Source organism: Nipponia nippon, unplaced genomic scaffold (genome assembly GCF_047370975.1).
Source record: "Nipponia nippon isolate SJK-2023a ecotype South Korea unplaced genomic scaffold, ASM4737097v1 scaffold_29, whole genome shotgun sequence".
In the NCBI taxonomy this organism is placed as follows: Eukaryota; Metazoa; Chordata; class Aves; order Pelecaniformes; family Threskiornithidae; genus Nipponia; species Nipponia nippon.
The window spans coordinates 628,341-648,596 of NW_028262346.1; the positions used below are offsets into that span (position 1 = coordinate 628,341).

Consider the following 20,256-nt stretch of genomic DNA (forward strand, 5'->3'; position numbering starts at 1 on the left):
TCCACTGTGCATGTGGGAAACCACCTCTTCTCCATTGGGTGGAACTGGAACTACCGTGTGGGGCAGAGTAGTTCCCCAGAGTGTCCACTGAAGTCCTTGTCCCTCTGTACACCCCAACACTTCTTTGGGTAAATGCTTTTGTGCTCAGCACCTTCCCTACCCACATTGTTTTTCCTGAAAAGAAACACAGTCCAGAAAGGAGATGCAGTAAACCCTGGTCGATCTACTAGGTTGGACAATGGTGAGGAGAGGGCTGCATTGGGTGCCTGTCCCACAGCATAGGTATAATTGATGTTGTGCAGATCTACCTGTATAGCCTTTGATAGTTTTATTTCATGAGAATAACAGGGGGCATGGCCAGAAGACAGACCTGCTTTGAGTAGGAGGTTGAATGAGAAAACCACAGAGGTCCCTTCCCATCAGTATTGCTGTGATTTGGGTTCTACACCTGCTCTGTTGAGGAAGTTCAGAGGGGTGGGGTCCATAGCAGTAACATATGCACATCTATAGCAATCATAGAAACATAGAATCATGGAGCATCCCAGGTTGGAAGGGACCTCGAAAGATCACCTGGTCCAACCTTTCAAAGGAAAGGAACCTAGATGAGATTATCTAGCACCCTGTCCAATTGCATCTTGAAAACTTCCAGCGATGGGGATTCTACCACATCCCTGGGGAGATTGTTCCAGTGATTGATTGTTCTCACTGTAAAAAATTTCTTTCTTATATTGAGATGAAACCTCTCCTGGTGCAACTTGTAGCCGTTGCCCCTTGTCTTCTCCATGTATCTCCTTGTGAAGAGAGAGCCTCCATCTTCTTTGTAGTCACACTTTAAATTGATAACATATTTTCTCTTTAAATTGATAACATATTTTCTCTATAGCTTTCACCTGAAGTTATCAAAGCAGGCAAGGTAGTATTTTAACAAGAATGAGCTAGTTGGGTGATGGACTCTTTTGTATTTTTAAAAACCTCCTTTGTAAACCTCAAAACCAATATGAGGCAAAGGCATATGTCATTTCACAAATGGGTAAAGTGATGCAACTCAGAAATGGTGATGATAACACTGCCATAGGCTAAGTACTGGTCCACACACTCCTCTCAAGATGGCATGTGACTTGGTAACTGTCCAGCTCCACCATCTGCAGAGACTGAAACTCAGTTGCTGTTAACAAGAATGAAATTATGGTGATATTAGCATAATTAAAATGAGAGGAATCCTAGTTCAAGGATGATTGATGCCCATAGAAAGCTTTGGATGGAGGCAGAAAAGGCAGGTCCAAGAATGTTGTCTCAGACTTTATTTACCTGCACAATTTCCCCAGGTACAGTAGGAAATGTCCTCAAAAAAAAGAAAAGGTTTAATGTGGCTACTGACTAATATTAAATAAATGATGCATGTTGGCAGAGCGATAGATGAGAATAGTGGAAAACACATTGTGAAAGGAACCAGAAGAATTGCTGTCATAAATCTCCCCAAACTATTCTAGTCAGAGAGAGGCTAAAAACTAAGCAGGTTACTGGGACCATAAGGAAGGGGGCTTTAGAAGAAACCCATGACTCTGTAGGTTCATTGACACAAGTTTTGCCCATGTGTCCACCCTCTTAGAAGAGGAGCAATGGATAGCCAGCAAAAGGAAAGGGTTGTGAAGGTGTGACATTGCAACTTGGGTTGTTTGGCTTTCAAGTTTTATTTTTCATTTGAGGCAGGTTAAAAGAGGTCCAGGTGTTCTCTCTAGAAAAAAAGAGATTAGAAGGCAACATTAATCAAGTTTACAACATATTCAAACAAGTAGATAAAAAGGAGAGAAAAAAATTACCCTGAAATGTTTTTCTAATTAATGCATATTTTAGCTGAAGAATTCACAGGGGTCGACATGGAAAAAGGCATGTATATATGCAAAACTAGGGTTAGAAGACAAAGTGAGATTATTTCCAAAGCTCATAAATAATTTAACTGTTGGAAGAAAAATGCAGAGGTTTCTGTTGATCTTATTGCCAAAGGAATGACTTTAGGCCTGATAAAGTAAGGGGCTAAAAGGGTTTTTCACACAGAAGAATGGCAGAGCATAGCTGTTTGTCTATTACAACTTGTCACACCAATCATAGTTTTTCTTGGGTAAAAGATGGGCATGTTGGGACAGAATATTCTGGCTTCTTTGACACACTAAAATGCCTGTATCCAATGCTAAATGACCTTTACGTTGGAAAGAAATTGCAGTTTCTTGTTGACTTTTGTAAGGTGTTCACTGAAAGCAGTTGTAAATGTTCCTATTAACTTTTTTTGCTGCAGAAAGAGGCCATTGCTAAATACTTTTGACAACACCACTTGCAAAAGCCCAGAAGGAGTTTCACAAAGGACCAGCCACCGGAAAAAATTGAGGAGCAGAGGGCCTTTTCATTTGCATTCCTAGTTACCATGAAAATTGTGCAACTTCACAGTGGCCAGGGCAGGTCATATAAGAGCTTCGTTATCTATTTTGCACATGCAATTATCCATGCCACCGTCACACCTACTCAGTCTCCACATCAGTCACTTTGTACAGTTTAGTCATGCAGTCAAATGGCTGAAGTTCTCAAAGTCCCTGTTCCATATAATTTCTGTTCCTGCCAGATGAGAATGAGCAATAACTGCCCCTCTGGCTCGTATTCCAGTTTTGTTTTATTGAACTGGTCTATATTTGTCTTTGAAATAACTTTTCTGGACAGGGAGAGAAGCCAGACTAACAGCCCTGAAACCTGTTTTCTCTGAACCTATGGTCTTTTTGTCTTAAAGCACCTCAAGCCTCTTGGCTGGAAGTTGCTAATGCTCAGCTCAGGGAAGAAGTGCACAGAAACTCCAGCACTTCTCTTCAGTATGCAGAACCTGACCATGTGTGCACTCTCTGAGGCTATTTCAAATGATAAGTACAAAACAAGGCTAATCTGTTTTACTTCCCACTGTACTTGGCTTCTCTCAGTTACTACCTCCCAGCTGAGATTTAGTGGTTTCCATCCTCACCAAAGTGAAGTGTTTCCTAATTCAGCCAGGTGTAATGCTTGGTCATGACCATCCATCCATCACCTGTGGGACAGACAAGGCGAATCTGTGTGTGCAAGCCCTGGAGGACTAATCCCTGAGAAGTGAGGTCTCACTCTTTTCTTGGCTTCTCTGCTGAAAATGCAACAAAAGCACCGGCTGGGCTAATGAGCCCCCTCTGATCTAGGACCATCAAAAGATTTCACATAGGAAGGCTTACTGACCAGTTGGATGGCAAGTAGCTATCACTAGTGATCTGGTATAGAGGCAAAGCAAGGTCCAGTCAGGCCAAGTTTGTCCTCTCACTCCAGCTGTTCCCAGCTCCACAGACCTCTACCTACTTTTCTTCACCATTTCCAGTTAGTGGGGAGGAAGTGCTCTTTTAAATCTGATGGATGAAAACCCTTCTTAAAATTCTGCATTTGGTGGTATCAGCCCCTTCATGGAAGGAAAAATACCCCAGTCTCCCATTAAACTGGATTTGGACTGTAAGTCTTTCAGGCAAGTGTGTTACTTTACGTGGATTCCCTGCCTCTAGGAAAATAAAACACCTTAAATGTCCAGTATTTCACCCAAACTCAGCTCTCTCCCAGCACTGCAAAAGCTTAGTAGTCAAGGAGAGAAAATATTTAATTAGTAAAGCTTTAAGATCAGGCTTTTGGGCTGGAAACTGAACCACATAAATAAGCCAGATATAGGACAACTCCTGCTTAAACTTCAGAGCTTAATCTGCAGAGCCAGGTAGCTCTCTAGTTCTTTATCCTGTTTTGCCTTGGACTGCTCTGGGCAACCCAATCATCAGAACAGGAGTTCTGACATTCACCCACCAAACCATCTCCTGCTCAGACAGGGCAGACGAGGCTAATAACTGGTAACACACATAGGGCCAGCCTGCTCTTCTCAGGTTCGTACGTATCTCAGTCTAATCTCATGTTTCTTCTCGTATCTTAAACTTGGCTGCTTGCTGCTTATCAGCTAGCAGAGGTATGCACAGGGACTCAGACCCCATTTGTCTTTGGCATTTGGGCTGTGGAACGCTAATGCAGATGTTCTGGATAGCTGCCCCTTGGGGTTGGGAGAGCTGGGTGCAGAGAGGCAAGTATCTCTTTGTCATCAGTCTCCTGGTTGCCTGCCCTCAAACCAAACCAGGCTGCTCCCCAGAGCAACTCTAGTGCACTTGTGTGAAATGTGATGCAAAGTGTTATTTTGATGATTATAGTGCAACATTTGCATGCTCTGGCATGCTCTGGGGTTGCTTCAGAAAGCAGCAATAACAGAACAGACTGAGCGGAAGGAGTTAAAACAAGGAAAAATTGGGCTGACACTTTTCATCTGTGCTTATATGCCATTGTAACGGTGGCTGGGGGCTTCTATTGGCTTGGCTTAAAAAAAGATATTGCTAATGTCTAACACTTGATGACAGACGGTTCACCAATACTGCTAGGCCCATTTTCTCACTTAATAGCTCTCTGTTCTAGCTGAAAGAAGGTAATCTTTTCTTGTAGAAGATGGTAGGAGGGTCTGTGTACAATGTGCCTTCTGACAACCATTCCAGTTTTGGAGCCTGTTCTGTAGCTCACTGAAGTGGAATTGTCTCCCTTACCCTCCGGAGGAGGGACTCACAAAGGAGACATCACAATCGTGATGCCTAATTTGTGAGTGCTTTGCTATCTGGTAGGACTCACAACACTGAATTAGGCAGTTGCATTCTCTGTGCTATGTATGGAAAAAGTAAAACACGTGATCCAATCTGCCTCAAAAGGTGAGGAGAAGTTTAGGGCCTCTGTCTCTCTGAGGAGGAGAAGCACCCATTTTTGGGATGTCGTGCTGTGGCTCCCCACTGGGGAGAGTTAACCCACCCACTCACCAGCTGCCTGCAAACTTGCGTGTTCATATCTCTTCTTTTTAAGAGCTGAAAGCAATAGCTGCAACCCAGCAATGCATACGCCCCAGGAGAGTGCCCTGAACAGCAGATTAAGGTGTACCAAGGGGGGAGTCTGTCCCTTTCTCCCAGTTAGGTGTCCTGTGTGCTGTACAATGTACATCACATTAATGGGAGCAATGTTAGGAGACTGGGTCTCCTAGGAGAGGTTATGGAGTCATTCACTCCCCGTTTCCATTTCTATTTCCACCTTTTAAACAAATGAGGCAGATCAATGAGAGGAGATGTGAATACCTCCCTGGACTGCTCTACAATTGTATAACCAGGGCCATCTTCTGCATCATGGGAGTCTCAGGGGACAAATCCCAACTTCCAGCTGGACAAAGGAAGAATCTGAACCTGTGCTTATCGTATCTCATGTGAATGCACTGCACATCGTGAAGCTGCTGTCTACAGGAAAAGGGCATGCTTACCTGTATGTGTGCAAGGAACCTCCTTGCCCAGTCTCTGCTTGCTTGAGGTAGTCCGTGCCAAGTTCAGAACTTACCAGATTGAGACCCAGAATTCAGGGTGGTTTATGAGGAGTGGTGAGAGGGTGTTTGTTACCAAGGTGTTTCTTTCCACCAGAACTGGTTGTGTGTTTACCAGTAATAGTGCTATACAGGTTCCTCAGCAGCAATGTGGGAATGTTTAAGGTTGGGTGGGCACTAATAAAAGTTTGTACAATACCAGTGGTGAGTGCAAGAATGCAAAGAGATGGGGCTCTGAGCAAGTTGGTCTAGTTGAAGATGTCTCTGCTCATTGCAAGGGGGTTAGACCAGATGACCTTTAAAGGTCCCTTCCAACCCAAACTATTCTATGATTCTATGCGACACCAGAGTGACCCCATTCCCTTAATAAATGGAGCACAAGGGCTCTGATTTGGTACCTTCCAAGTGTTTTTTGGGGATGTGTTTTCTCTATTGTGAGTGCTTACTGGAGTGAGAGGGAAGCTATGGGATTGAAACCTGTTTTAAGGGCTGATTTCCTCAATAATTAGGACAGCAGTGCTATTCCAAAAGGCATTTTCAGACTCCACAGCTGGCTAACTTGAGACTGTGGCCTATTCTTATTTCATTGGCTCTGGAGCGGTAGGACAAGCCAGGTAGTTTCAAAAGTTTGCTAAGGGCCCTACCTAGGCAACAGCATCAGCAGCTGCCTTCTCCAAGTGATGCTGTGCACAAGCTTGCACAAGCTGCTTAGGTAGTGTTTGCACATTGCACTGAAGCACCCAGTGATATGCATTTCCCCATCTGCCAAACCCCTGTGATGAGTTAGTTCTTCCTGGGACCACAAACATGAACACCTTGCATGCTTATAGACCCATGGGTTGGTTGCTGCGCTGGTGTATTTGGGACCAGGGGGAATGTGCTATTGCAAACTGGAATATTCAAGGTGGAAAATTCCTCACCTTGCTTTGCAAGGATATTGCCAAATGGTATCACAATGTTAGTTACATGAAGGGAAAACAGGCAGAGCTCTGTAGCCACATTCAAAGCCCAGATCATCTCTTAATACAAGTTGTTTAATGGACATCTGCCTGGAGTGGGGATGGGGTGGAAGTGGGGAGAGGAATCGTTTCCTCTTGCGTATGCAAAGGAAGAGTGGCTCTGCGGCTACATCAGGAAATGCTGATATGGAAAAGTGACTCCAGGAAGGGATTTACTGCTTTCTTAGACACACAGAAATGTGATTAGTGGTTGAGGTGTCTCCATGGGACTCCAGAAAGAATGACTGTAAACCATGCCTTGTACTTGTACCAAAACTTGCCCCTGGCTGTTCATGGGGATGGGATTGCAGTTTACTGTAATCACACTGGTGCCATGGAGCACCTTGGTGAAGGATGGATGTTCAACCTTTAGTAAACCTTTAGTTTCATGTAATGTAATTTAGCAGCTACAAATAAGAGAGAGGAGTCAGCATCAAACAGCCAGTGACTTTTGAACCTCAGTAATAGAGTGTTCCTGATCTGCTGTATCCTGGTGCAGGTGGGCAGGCAGCTACAGGCTTTCAGGTTGGCTTGGCATCTCTCTTCATTTTTGTTGCTTCATAGTGGGGTTTTTCTTTGGCTATTTGCTAGCCCCAAGAATACAGTCCCATGCTGAAACAGGCCCACACTGCAAAGATTTATTTGTTTTGCTTTATAGCACCTACAATGTAAAGGAGTGAACTTCCTTTGGAAAGAAACATGGACACTCCATATGACAAGCAGTTAAATCTTAAAACATGGCTGGTATGTTTGGACAGCCAAGAGAAGGGTGTTTAAATCAACAATAAGGCCATATCCACATTTGTGCTTCAGCCCATCTTATTTTAGTCCGTGTCTTCACCATAACCAGAGAGTTGAGCACGGCAAGTAAACATCACTTAGTTCAGGCAGCAGTGTGGTCACAGCAGTGCTTTATTCCTCAGCACACCAGTGTAAGTGAACCTCCAGTGGGCTGACAGCATTGTGGTGCCTCCCTTCTTTTTGGGGACTGGACTTGGAGATTTGCCCACTTTTTGAGATTGTAGTATAATGCATGGGAAGTGCTGGGAGAAAGGTGAGGGCCATGCATGGTCCCTCCTGTTTCACTGGCTGTCCCTGCTGGTCCTCATAGCCATATTTCCCAATTCAGTAACCCCAATGGTGTCTCTGCAAAGTCAAATATTTTTAGGGGTACTGACCTGGGCCATAGAGTCAGCTTTAATAGTGTTTTCTGGCCTCCCCTTGGGAGCTGGTTGCTCCCCAGCACTGCATATTTTATCTTTTGTGTATTGCAGGGTACCTGAAACAAGACTCTGAAATCTTGTCTCACAATCATCAGCCAACAGGCCCCAGCTGTGTCTCAGTGGCCAGAGGTGTCCCCAGCTGGATGGCCCAGGGATGTGGCCCATACTACTCAGACCATATGGCTGTGTCCTTGCAGATACACCAGGATGTATCCCACAGTCCCAAATCCACTGCAGAGACATAGCATCTACCTTAAGGGGAGTAAGGAAGGGCTCTGGGGAGCTTGAGGGTCACAAGGGAGAGTGGGGAAGGCAGTCTGAGAAATTGGGAGGGAATCGGGCAACATCTTTTAGTGCTATCTTTGCTGTGCCACTGTGGGAAATTGGGCCTTCCCTATTTGTTGTGAGGTTTTACTTTTTCAAAGGGTAAAGGGCTTTTTCACCAGCCCCTCTTAATTCTCAAACTGGTCGAGGTCAGAGGATGCGTCTCTGTTTGTTCTCTTCATCCCCACAGCTCAGGGCAGGCCGCTGAATGGTCTTTGGAGCAGAAACCTCTTCTTACTGGAGCCCTACTCCTCATTTTCTAGCTCAGTGACATTTGAGGCCAATTCCCACATCTTTAGCCTACTCAGCCCTCTACAGAGCATCTTCTCTGCCAAAAGGGAGAGATGGGGTTGGTGTATGCGCTCTTCTGTATTTGCCTTTACCTTCAGATGAAAAGAAAATACTGACCATATTCCCTCCTTGTATTCATCACCTGATTTACATTTCATTTCTAAAGCCCTGAACAGACTTTAGTAACTCATAATAGTAATGACAGCAGTTTCTGCTAATAGAACTCCTTCCATCTGTGGAGTTCAAATTATGGACAAGCACCATTAGTCCCATTTAGAGATGGATTTAGCTAGTGCAACTTGTCCAAATGCAGATGCGGCTGCAAGAATCAGGAAGAAAATGCAAAGGCTCCTGATTTCAGCCCCAGCCTCAGCTCAGCTAATCTGGTACAGGGATTTCAGGGGGAAAATATAATCATTCAAAAGACAAGACGTGAGGGATGCTCAGGAAGAAATTGAACTTCATCTCTGGAGACTGCTGAATTTCACAAGATTGTCCCAAAGCAGCAAAAGGAGCAATGTCCTGAGCTTTGGCCTCTATACTTATCAGCATGAAAAAACCATGAGTGTGAAATCAAACAACAGGCTTCAAATGGGAGCTACAATGACTCTAATTTGTATGTACCGTTATTTGATCTTCTAACCTGATAGGTTTAAGGTAAACCACAGTGGAATATCAAGCAGACATTAAATGAAACTGTGTCATTAATTCAATCCAATGAGATATGTTTTATATAACAATGGGATTTGTTCTGATACTCAAACAACGTATATTAATGAAAGAGCTGAAATAGATTCATTTTGTGCTCAAAGCAAACACATTAAGGAAAGCCATCAAGAAGTAAAGAACATGGCATTTTTTTTTAAACTGTGCTTTATTTAGGGCTAAGCTGGAAAGCGTTATTCAATAATTACAGAAGATTACAAGGAGTTTTAGGGAATTGAGAGTGAAAGAGCAGTTGTATGGAACTGCAGCTGCATTACACATCTGTACTTCCTAGCTGTGGGCTCAGTCTGGCTGTCCTTACTTGGGCAAAATACCCACTACATCCCAGTGGGAGTTCTGACAGAGTAAGGACTGCAAGATCAGGCCCGATAGGGAATTAAAATTAAAATAAAATTTAAAAAAAAAAGAAAGAGAAAGGAAGAAAGTTTGAGATCAAGATAAAAAATACTAAGAAAAACTAATAAGACCATTAAAACAGAGTAAAACCAAATAATCAGAAACAATTATCACACTGCTCAGTTGATGCAAACAAGTGTGAAAGATGTAAATCAAGTTTTGACTGTGAAAATAAATTATAATAAATATGATATACTTTAAAATATATGTGTTCTTAAATAATTCATTGTTTTTTCTGAGTCAGATTTTTTAAAGCAATGTCTTATTTTTTAACTGCTCTAAAGTCATTTACCAAAGATAAATATCGTGCTTTCATTAAATAGTTTTCCTTGTTTTTTCTCTATCATTACAATTAAAAGTCCTACAAAATATGCAAATTTATTTACAGAAAAACAGAGCCAGCATCTTTTTTTTTTAAACATCCCCCTGTTTTTCAAAATTCCTTGTAAACAGTTTCAGAAATTCTTCAAAGAGATTGGTTTTTTATTTTTTATTATTTTTTATGTTATTTTTTTTCTTTTTTAAGATTAAGGTTCTAGGCTAACCCCTTGCCCTGAAGGTTTCTAGAGAAAATATGGAAGCTACTGAAGCATAGGATGATGGGAATTTTGCAGACAGCAGATCATGAAGACATGAAGCGTTTAGCTGTATTTTGTTGTTCAAGTTAGAACTAACGTCTGATAAAAAGACAGCTGTTTTGTCTCCCATTTGCATTGTCTACAGAATCGAGTTTTGTTTTGTTTATTTTTTTCATAGCTGGAATGCTTGCAGTTTAAAAAGCTGCCAAAATAGACATTTCTCTCCTTTTTCTCCTCGATAAATAACAGTATTCAACAGCAATTGGCAGAGGATAGGAATTTATGCTCAATCTAAACTCTACAAAAATTACAGTTCTACAACATCTTTGTTTTTAGCATTAACGCTCACTTCTATGTAGTATTTTTTTTGCTTTTTTGTTTTTTTATGTTGTCTAATTTTTTTCTATTATATAGGTATTTTAAACTTTCTTTTTTTAAATTCTGTACAACTATTAGGATTTTAAATGGGGAGAGTTAGAAGCATTTACAAACCTTTTTTGTTTTCCATTTAATATCAACCATCTTTCCTTTCTCTTCTCTATGCCTTTTTATGTATTTATTTATGTATTTATTTACTTTTTTGCTTTTCATAGATATCCATCTTACCTGCCTTTAACAGCACGATCCTTGCGTATTATACAGAAAACCATATGAAAGCTTCATAGACTCTAATTAATGTATAACCAAAGAACCTCCCAAAGTATCAAAGAACTATTATCTTGCTGTTTTAAAAGCATTTAAGCATTTTTTTTTTAATTTTTACATATTTCATATAATCGCTCTCAAAAACTGTTTTAGGAACAGCTCAGAGAAAAGGAAAGAACTTCCATATTTTACATACAGCTACAAGTCTGCGGTAAAAAGTTTTGTCCTTTGGTCCCTATATATCTAAGGAATGACAGATAAAGATGCTCAGTGACTGTTACCATGGGTCACGCATGGTAACCGCATCCTTGGTGGCAAACAGACATTCCTTTGTCAGTATCCAGGTTTGCATCTCTTGTTTGAAGAAAAGCCGCTGTGGTGATATCAGTGTCTCTTCAGAAATCCTGGTTGATCTTGTTCCTGTTCTGATTTTACTTATGTGTTTGTTTGTTTTCAAGCGCATGTCCTTCGAAGTCAGCAGATGTGATACTTTTCTTGAAGAAATGTTACAGTCTAAACAATCAAAGAGAGAATAAGTCTGAAGTCTTCAGCTTGACTGATATTTGCTGATATGTCAAAGGTGTAATCCAACAGTTCACGTTTTTTTTAATATATATATACTTTTTTTTTTCTAAATGTGGCCCATTCAGCTGCTGCCCTAAAAAAATGAAGAAGATCATTGCAAATTAAATCAAAAAGGGGAGGGGGAAGTAGGGAATGTGGGGGGTATTTGGGACATGGGAAAAAAGACCTAAAAAATGAAAATGAAATTAAAAACAAGCCTGTTCTTTTGGGCCCAATCCTGCTCCTGTTGAAAGTAATGGGTGTTTTCTTCTCCCTTCAATTGGGACAGGATGGGGCTTCTGCTTTGGTGTTTTGCTTTTGGAGGCATTGGCTCTGATTCTGCTCCCACTCAATGTCAACAGAAAGAATCCCCTTGACTTCAGTGAGAACCAGATCAAACCCAAAGTGAGCAAGGTAGTCACGATCATGATAGAGAAAAATACAATTGCTCCTAATATCAATAATAATAATAAATAAAAATAATAGTAGGGCATGTCTACGTAAATATGTATCATTATGTTTGTGCAGATAGCTGCATTTTAATTATTTTTAAGTGCCACTTTACAATGCCAGATCACAGTCTTGATTGGCGGGCTTTTGTACTGTGAAAGGCATTGAGAAAGAATTGTTCTACATTTTAATGGGGTACCATCTATGACAGTGTATGAGCTTTCTGTGGAGACATAGCTGCCAATAACGTCTACTCCTTTGTGAATGTCAGAAAGTAGGACTTTGAACAGGTAATTTATAGGAGGTTAAATAAAAAACCCTACTGTTGGAATAAACTTTTTTGCCAAAAAAATGTAAAGCTAACATTTCTTAAATAAAAAAGTTTATTTAAAAAAAATGTAATCATGATCCGACTAGGCTTGACATTTAAGTAGGATGCTTAATCATTAAGGATTAGCTCTTATCTCTTTCTAGCAAGCAGGTTCTTCTCATACACTCGGTGATTTATTACATCAAGAAACTTAGAAACTGCAAAAGGTCCACTCTGGTGGAAAAGTGTCATGCGGAATATCAATCCATGCTGGCAGGTTTTCACACTGTTGGTTCAACAAACAGCAAACCGTACACAGCAGTCTAAACAATTACAACACCAAAAATAATAATAGAATACAAAAATAAAAAAAAACTCGTCAAGGACCCTTTTTCAGTTGTAAACAAAAAGATGCACTTTTGCTTTTTTGATCTGGATGGGGTTTTTTTCCCACTCAAAACGATCCCTCCCTCCCCCTGAGCAATTAATTTTGGCTGGAGTTGCTGTAATACAAAACCTTAGAATTAGGAATTCTTGAAAAGACATACAATGAGGCTTTTCTTGGGGTTGCTTTTTTTGGATTGCTATAGTTTTCAAACTACTGTTACTATCATTACTCTTTTTGGGTTTTGTTTTGGTTTTGGTTTTGTTTTTTAATTTTTAGAGAGTGATTTGAAATATCCTAAGGGGAAAAAAAAGGTGTCAATTGAAAAAGGCCCCAAATTCTCTGGAAAAAAAATTAAAATCACAAGATTTTCAGTGCAAAAAAATTAACCACACATTTTTTCTCTCTCTTTTTTTTCCAAATTATCTGTAGTTATAACAATACCATTTTTTTCTAAAGAATTAGGAATCCATCTTTTTTTTTCCTTCTATGTGACATCTAAAGAAGCATAAAACACTGATGAGAAATCAAACGATAAATAAAGAAACCACTGCAAGCACCAAAAACGAAACAAAAATGAGCACAGCAAAAAATTGTGGCAGCACAAAGTCAAAAAAGGCACATGTGATCATGACTGGCCAATCATCAACTGATACAACATCCAAGAAAAATGCTTCAATCACGGCACCTGCACGAAACTTGACGGCATGTCATGCAACCAATTCTTAGCTTGTTACATGATGCCATCATGTCACACTTTCAACTTTGAGTTGATTTGAACTTACGGCCTGGGGGACTGTATTCTCCACTTTCATGTCATTACGTGAACTTTTTTCCTAGCTCAGCGCGAGACTGTTGTGGATTTGACTGGCTCTTGGTTGGTTTTGTTGGAATTTGATTGAATGACAAAAGAAGAAAAGATTTTTTTTATATATATATATATATATTTATATATAGTGTGGAAAAAGGGAAAGGTGGGGAGAGAAGATATATATAAAAATAATAATTAAAAAAAAGTTACAAACACAGCATCAGTCAAAAAGATCTAATGGAAATACTTGCCATTAAACTAGAAAATGAAACAAGAAGGAAAGCAAAACAAACTAACTGAACAGAAAGAAAAGAAAGAAAGGAAGAAGAAAAGAAAGAAAGGAAGAAGAAAAGAAAGAAAGGAAAAAAAAAATGGATGGAGGAAGCCTAGCTAGAGACACACATGTAAAACACACACTTAAATGCAGACACACAGTCAACAGTGAACAGGAACAGAACGTTATGCAGTGGCTGTTGAGGAGAGCATGCACTGAATGAATGAGCACAGACACAGATCGGTTTGCAAAGTCTGGAAAATAAATACATTCACTGCCAACCAGAATGCTTTCGTTAGCACTGGCCTTTCCCGCACCACCCCCAGCATCCTGGGCTTCACTGGATGGCTAGCCAAAGTCCTCCGGGAGCCTTTCCATTTCCTCAGATGGACTCCAGAGCAGGTACCGCTCTAATTCAATTACATCCCAAGTTTAAAATCATGGGGGAGTAATAGACCAAGAGCTGCTTTGGCTACTGAGAATAAAAAACGAAAAACAAAAAAACAAAACAAAGAAAAGCATCTACTGCTGGTTGCTGCATGTCCATTTAGCAGTTCATAGGACGGCAGGCTCCGAAACACAGCAATGCTGGTATGGCGTGGGAAGCAGACTTGTAGGAGGACTTGGATGATACGATGGTCCCTAAATCAGCATCATTAAAAGAAGGACATTTACTCCTTTGGCGTTTGGCTCTGGACTAAATTTAAAAAATAATGGAAAAAAAGGAAGAGAAGAGAAAGGGAAAGGGAAAGAAGAGGAGAGGAGAGGAGAGGAGAGGAGAGGAGAGGAGAGGAGCGGAGAGGAGCGGAGCGGAGCGGAGCGGAGAGGAGAGGAGAGGAGAGGAGAGGAGAGGAGAGGAGAAGAGAAGAGAAGAGAAGAGAAGAGAAGAGAAGAGAAGAGAAGAGAAGAGAAGAGAAGAGAAGAGAAGAGAAGAGAAGAAGAAAAAGAGAAAAAGAAAAAGAAAAAAGAAAAGGAAAAGGAAAAGGAAAAGGAAAAGGAAAAGGAAAAGAACAAGAAAGAAACAGAAACAGAAACAGAAAAAGAAACAGAAACAGAAACAGAAAAAGAAACAGAAAAAGAAAAAGAAACAGAAAAAGAAAAAGAAAAAGAAAAAGAAAAAGAAAAAGAAAAAGAAAAGAAAAAGAAAAAGAAAAAGAAAAAGAAAAAGAAAAAGAAAAAGAAAAAGAAAAAGAAAAAGAAAAAGAAGAAGAAACTGCCAGGGGCTGGTTGCTACAATCTCCAGAAACATCCTGTTCCTTTCCTACAAAGGAAAATGCCCCTTTATTGGCCCAGGGAGTTTTGCATCCGGAAACACCAAAAATCACTGCACACAACGATACGCTTGTCTCAGTCAGAAGCTCTGCACCCTATTCTTCAGGTATTGCCTTTCTAACCTCTTGGCAGGGCTCATATCTCTCCTCCCAGCCTATTTCTGAAAAGTCACTGCACACGACTGAAATTTCACCTTGTGTTCGGTTGTCACAAGAATATTGTTGACAGTTCTCATCCTGAAGGCATGCATGCTGGCTAGAGAAAATTATTTCTCTGTCTTTTTTTTTTGTCACTGTTTCTATATTTTTTCTGAGCTGAAACATGCTTTCTGGCTACAGCAGTTATGCTCAGCTGATAAGAGACGATGCTGAACTAAGCCCCTGATATGAGCACTGGCTTCAGCTCCACATTTTTCCCACACTTGGCTGCTGTCTTGGTTGGAATTGACTCCTTCTTGATGGCCTGGCCCCAATGTCCTGCCATTTGATGAGCTGGAAGCGTCAACCTGAGCTTCCTGGAGTTTGAGTGAAGGCAATAGACTGGTAGCCCCAAGGCAGATGCAAGATCTGGGTCTACAGTTATTTCACAAGCCAAGAGGGAGATAACTGTCTTTTTGAAGATGGCCCAGGGTAGAACCGTTGTCATTCGTGTCCCTGGGTACCCAAGGACAAGTAACATCAGCTGTACAGGTCCAGGCTGTGCATGAGGAAAAGGAAAAGGCCTCTAGCATCCCTCTTACCCCTCAGGGCTTTCTAGCAATGTCATACCACAAGACAAAGAGCAGGCTGGGAAGGAAAGACAGCTGGCAGCACCATCATAGCAAGACTTGGCTCTTTCCTTACCTCAGCCATGCCAGCAGCATGGGTTAGGCTTTGCAAGGAAAAGGGCTAACAGTCTTTGCTCCACTGAATGGAGCAAGGAGGCTGCAGGAATGTGAGAGATCTAGTGGAACAAATAATATCCTGCTGTATCCATGGGAAGTGGCAGCAACACACATCTCCTGTCTGAGATTGGACTATGGGATGGCACTGGCTGCAGGGTCAGGGGTGGCAGCACCATGGACAATGCGTGTACATGTGGATGCTAGCCCCAGGCAACTCTCAAGCTGAGGAGAGGTTCTTTGACATAACCTTGACTGGGGAAAACGTTTTCCCTTATGGGTGGAGCAGGAAGGACCACATTGGTCTGCCAGTGACCACTGGTTTTGGAGCAGGTACCCCGCAGAGGTATCCCTCTGCCTGTCTTCCACACACACCCTCAGACGCTGTGGATGTAACACACACACACACACACACACACACACACACACACACAAATATATATGTGTCCAGGTGAAGGATTAGGACTTGCTGAGGCTAAAAGAACAACAACAACAACAAAAAAAACCCCCAAAACAAAAAACCCAGAAAATGTACTTTCACATGAAAGTCACATGCAGTCATCCTGTCTGCCTAACTTGGGTCTGTATTTCATGCACGAAATGAAGCTGTCCTTCTAAAGCAGGGGTCTACAGCACCTACCTAGTCAGTGGAGAGGAGAAGACCCTTTGATGGTCTCTAGGGACATATCCTGCCCACACAGCTGATGTACCTGAGTTTAGGCAAGGTTTGTAATAAACAGTAATATATGTGGGTTGATTGATTGAGTTAGATGAAACAGGCTTTCAAGTGCACAATCCAAGTCTTAAACTTGGGCAGACAGACTTTCCCTCTGGAGGGCTACAGAGGCAAATGCCTTTCTCTGTTGGCTAGGCAGAGGAGTTAGATACCTGTCTTATGAGGACTGTTTCATCAGTGGCCTGAAATTGAGAGGCAAGTTAGGCATCTGTGTTAGATAGGCTGGACACCAGCCAAACTCCTCTGTTTAAGAAAAGCAATTCACTGTGCTGGGAATGGGTATAAACTTTGGGTATTGGTGAAGTAAATTTGTGAATAAAAGCGTTAAGGTTATGAAGACAAGTACATACACCCTAGTTCAGAAGTGGTGCCTTGGAGATAAAGAAGGAGCATACTTCCTGAGCAGTTAGGGTCTGTGCACAAGCACAGATTTTGCAAAGTATCTTTGCTGCAGGTAACACTGACCAAGAACTTGCTCCACTGAGAAAACCATAGCCAAATGCATCTGGTAAATGCTAATATTCCTCCAACCTACCTTCTTCTTTGAAGCATCTAAGTGGAGCCTGAGACTGCTCTCCTTGAAACATTGGATAGAGATAATGGCTTAAAGTCCTAATGATGGGATTCAGGATGCAGACATCTCCATCTGAGCAAATCACTCTAGTCTGGTTTTAATGGAGACAGACAGGGCTTGTAGGTCCCAATTCACTTGTCCTAAGGGACCATTCCAGATGAGACTGTGACTCATGGCCAAAAGGAGCCTGTATCTCTCTTGTAGTTATGAAGAGGACCTTGAATGACTAGCTGTGAAGGAGATAGTTACAGTGTAGGTCTATAACATCAGGGGAAATGAATCTCAGTCAAAGCCTTTGTCAGAGCAAACATAACTTTAGTCATAGCCTTGTAACCTGTGCTGTCAGCGCAGTAACCCTAACACTACAAACACCTTCTGACCAGACTGTAAGGATCAGATCCACATTGTGTGAGACACTCATTGCCCATGTTTAAGCTGGAGCAAGGTTTACATCCCCCCAGAAGTCTTTGACTTGGACTCATCCCATCCAGATATAAGCACTCAACTTGGAAGTCCATTTACCCTAAACTCTGCAAAGCCCATGGAAGTGAAGAAGAACAAAGATTCTGCTTAGCTATGAATGGGACATGAAAGTGTCTCTTTTACTCTCCAAAGACTAGGAAGGAAATCTAAGGCCACTCAGTAAGTCATTTAGGCCAAGTGAGCAACCCACGGAAAGCTTCTCTGTGTCTGCTTTCTTTCACTGTTTCTGCATGAGTAACTGCATGCATGGTTACCCCAGTAGAGACATTTAATGGCAATCTGTTCATACCTTCCATCCCTACTTTCTATGCACATGGCCCTGCTAAAGAGCAATGATGTCCCTTGCAACTGATTCTAATTTTTCAGCTCTTCATCTGTATTTCTTTTGCTCCACATAGGGCTGAGTCATTGCTGAGACCTGACAGCCATAAACGTGGGGCTCTGGAGATGGATGAGGCTGTACCGCCAAGACTGCTGGATCATTTTCCAAGGATGGATTTACCAGAGGACCAAGAAGAGGATGCCGAGGCAGCTTTGGTCCCATTTAACACCATCAGCCTGGTGGGTAGTTATGGCCTGAATCCAGGTCTGTGCACAGCAGGAAGGATTCTGCCCTGTCTTGCTGGTGCTAATGGCAAACTGCCCCGGCTTCAATGGGAGAAGGATCGCTACTCTTGCTAGCATGACAAAGTCAAACTGTTACATGGAACAAGATTTGTGTCCATCTGTACAACAAACTTTTGAAAGCAAGAGAAGGACAGGCCTTCCCCAAAGACTTTATGAACTAAGAAAGTGCAGGTGATCTTCTTTAAAAGTGCTGGCTCCTGTGCTCTGTGACATTCACCATAGTCTAGGGACTGCTAGGCTTGTGCAGCATCTTGCACACACCTCTCGGGTCATCTACCTGCTGTCAGGGTATGAATGTATCTGCTAAGCTTGCAAATGCAACCAGCTACAGCTTCTAGATTGCTCTGTGTCTTCATAGGACCACAGAACTGGCCCAACACTGCCTCCATCATGGTGGGCTATCAGGTTGAAGTTCTTCTTCCACTGCATAAATCTACTGCCTCCTATTCCTTGTTATTTCTACTGTGTCTTTCCCCCTAGTCCTTCCTAGCCAAGTCTCCATGGATTATCTTCTCTGTTCCTTTTTCTGTGCTGTCTTGGAAGCAAGGAACCTCTCCCTGAAGAAACTCAAAGGCCATCACTTCTTCCAGCACCAAAATGGCAACCTCCTGTGCTCACACCTAAGCCTCTGATAGTGGCTGAATGTTGCTCATGTGCCCACCACATATATAGACTTCTTTACCTTTATGCAATACATTAGTCTCTGTTTGCACACACACGCGTGTGTTTGTGAGCCCATCCAAAACTGCAGTCAGGATCCTGTCCTTCCATCTGCTGGAGCCTGTGCCCAAACACATCTATAGCAAGACAGTGGAAATATTTTTCCTACGGGTGACAGATCTTTACAGCTATTGCCTCTGAGGCTGATCAATATTATTAAAATTCCAACATGTGTTTTTCTCTCTTGCCTTTCTTGTTTTTATAGCAATTTCTCTCTCTGTTTTATGCCTCTGCACCAACTTTCTTCCAATGCTGGATGGCTCTGCTTTACCTCTGCCTCAGCCCTCCTCTTCACCAACCCGCACAGATCTCCCCTTCCCCGGCTCCTGCCCGGACTGCCCGGCAGAGGTGGAGGAAGGAGGCAGGGCTCTCCAAAACTGGCTCCATCCCTGCGACAACTGCTGCTAAGGCTGTCATAGGGAGTCCAAGATTAGGAGCCCAAATGTCTTAGAGTGGGAAGGGCAGTGTGGTGAAGGGGACTTTGCATCCATGCTGGGATTAAATGAAGCCTGATCATTTACACTAGAAATCAATGCATTTACCTGGACTCTTGGGGTGCTATTTTTAGGAAGAGAAAAAAAAAGGAAAGAAAAAGAAGAGAATGTTTTTGTCAGATGCTTCAGTTCTAACATCCGAAAGTTAAAAAGGAGACAGATAGTATATATGAATCTTTTTATATACATGAATATGCACACATACATACCATACATATGTATACGTACAGAGGTACTATATATATACATACATATCAACAGAGACAATTACACATATACAGACAGAGAAGCTAATGTGATCTAACAGGGAGGTGGGAGTCCAGCATTTTGAATGCTAATGTTTTCTGTGGTTATTTTTTTAAGATGCTTGATGGCTCTGCCTCATTTTTCCCATTTATAAATTAAAGGTGATGATAAAAATTAGTTCTTAAATTGTAATGCCCTTCTTTCAAATAATCGTATGACTTACTTGCTGTGCAGTTTTGTTACTAAGATTGTTCTCATTTAACTATGTTACATTAAGAGCTGGTTGAAAAATGACAATTATTTTCCAGGGGAAAATTGTCATTATTTTGGCTTTCTTTCCTGTGAATATTTTAGTTAAAAAACAAAACAAATCTGGGGTGGAGGAGGTGGCCAGAGGAATAGATTAATTTTTGTCTTTTTTAAATCAATCTGAAAACCAGTCCATTTTTAACAGGAATTTAGTGTTTTGAAGGCCAACATTTTTAATCAAGACAGTTTTGTTTTTTGTGCTGTTGGCATTTCTTTTTTAATCTACTAGAATGAAAATTTGCTGCGGAAACATCCAGTTTGGTCAAAATGTCACTTTTTGGTCACTCCCTCCTCCCCCAGCCGGTTTGATGAAAAAATGTCAAGCAGCAATAGCTGTGTCACCTCTGATTTATCTGTTTTTCTAGAGCCATTAGTCTCAAGCAGCAGATGAAAAAGCACTGCAATGGAGCGGCCACTCCTGGAGAAACTAGCCCAGACGGTCAGAAAATGTCACTGGTTCCCTACGTGGTGTGGCCTTTTCTCATCTTGTCCCTGAGAGGTGGCAGGAG

The 20,256-nt window shown here is 41.7% G+C and overlaps 1 protein-coding gene across 12 annotated transcripts in view; it reads right to left on the reverse strand.

Moving 5' to 3' along the window:
* Nucleotides 1-1,633: 1,633 nt before the first annotated feature.
* CELF4 (CUGBP Elav-like family member 4) overlaps nt 1,634-20,256 on the reverse strand; it is an 876,733-nt gene continuing 858,110 nt past the window's right edge. For 8 of the 12 annotated variants that reach the window (XR_015706128.1, XR_015706124.1, XR_015706127.1 and 5 more), the window contains exons 13-14: nt 13,107-13,194; nt 9,146-11,270 (exon numbers count right to left, since the gene is read on the reverse strand). The gene's annotated coding sequence lies outside the window, so the exon portion shown is untranslated. Of the gene's footprint in view, nt 1,736-9,145; nt 11,271-13,106; nt 13,195-19,240; nt 19,257-20,256 lie in introns of those variants that run through there. The other 4 variants (XM_087763663.1, XM_087763662.1, XM_087763661.1 and 1 more) reach the window with 4 other exon arrangements.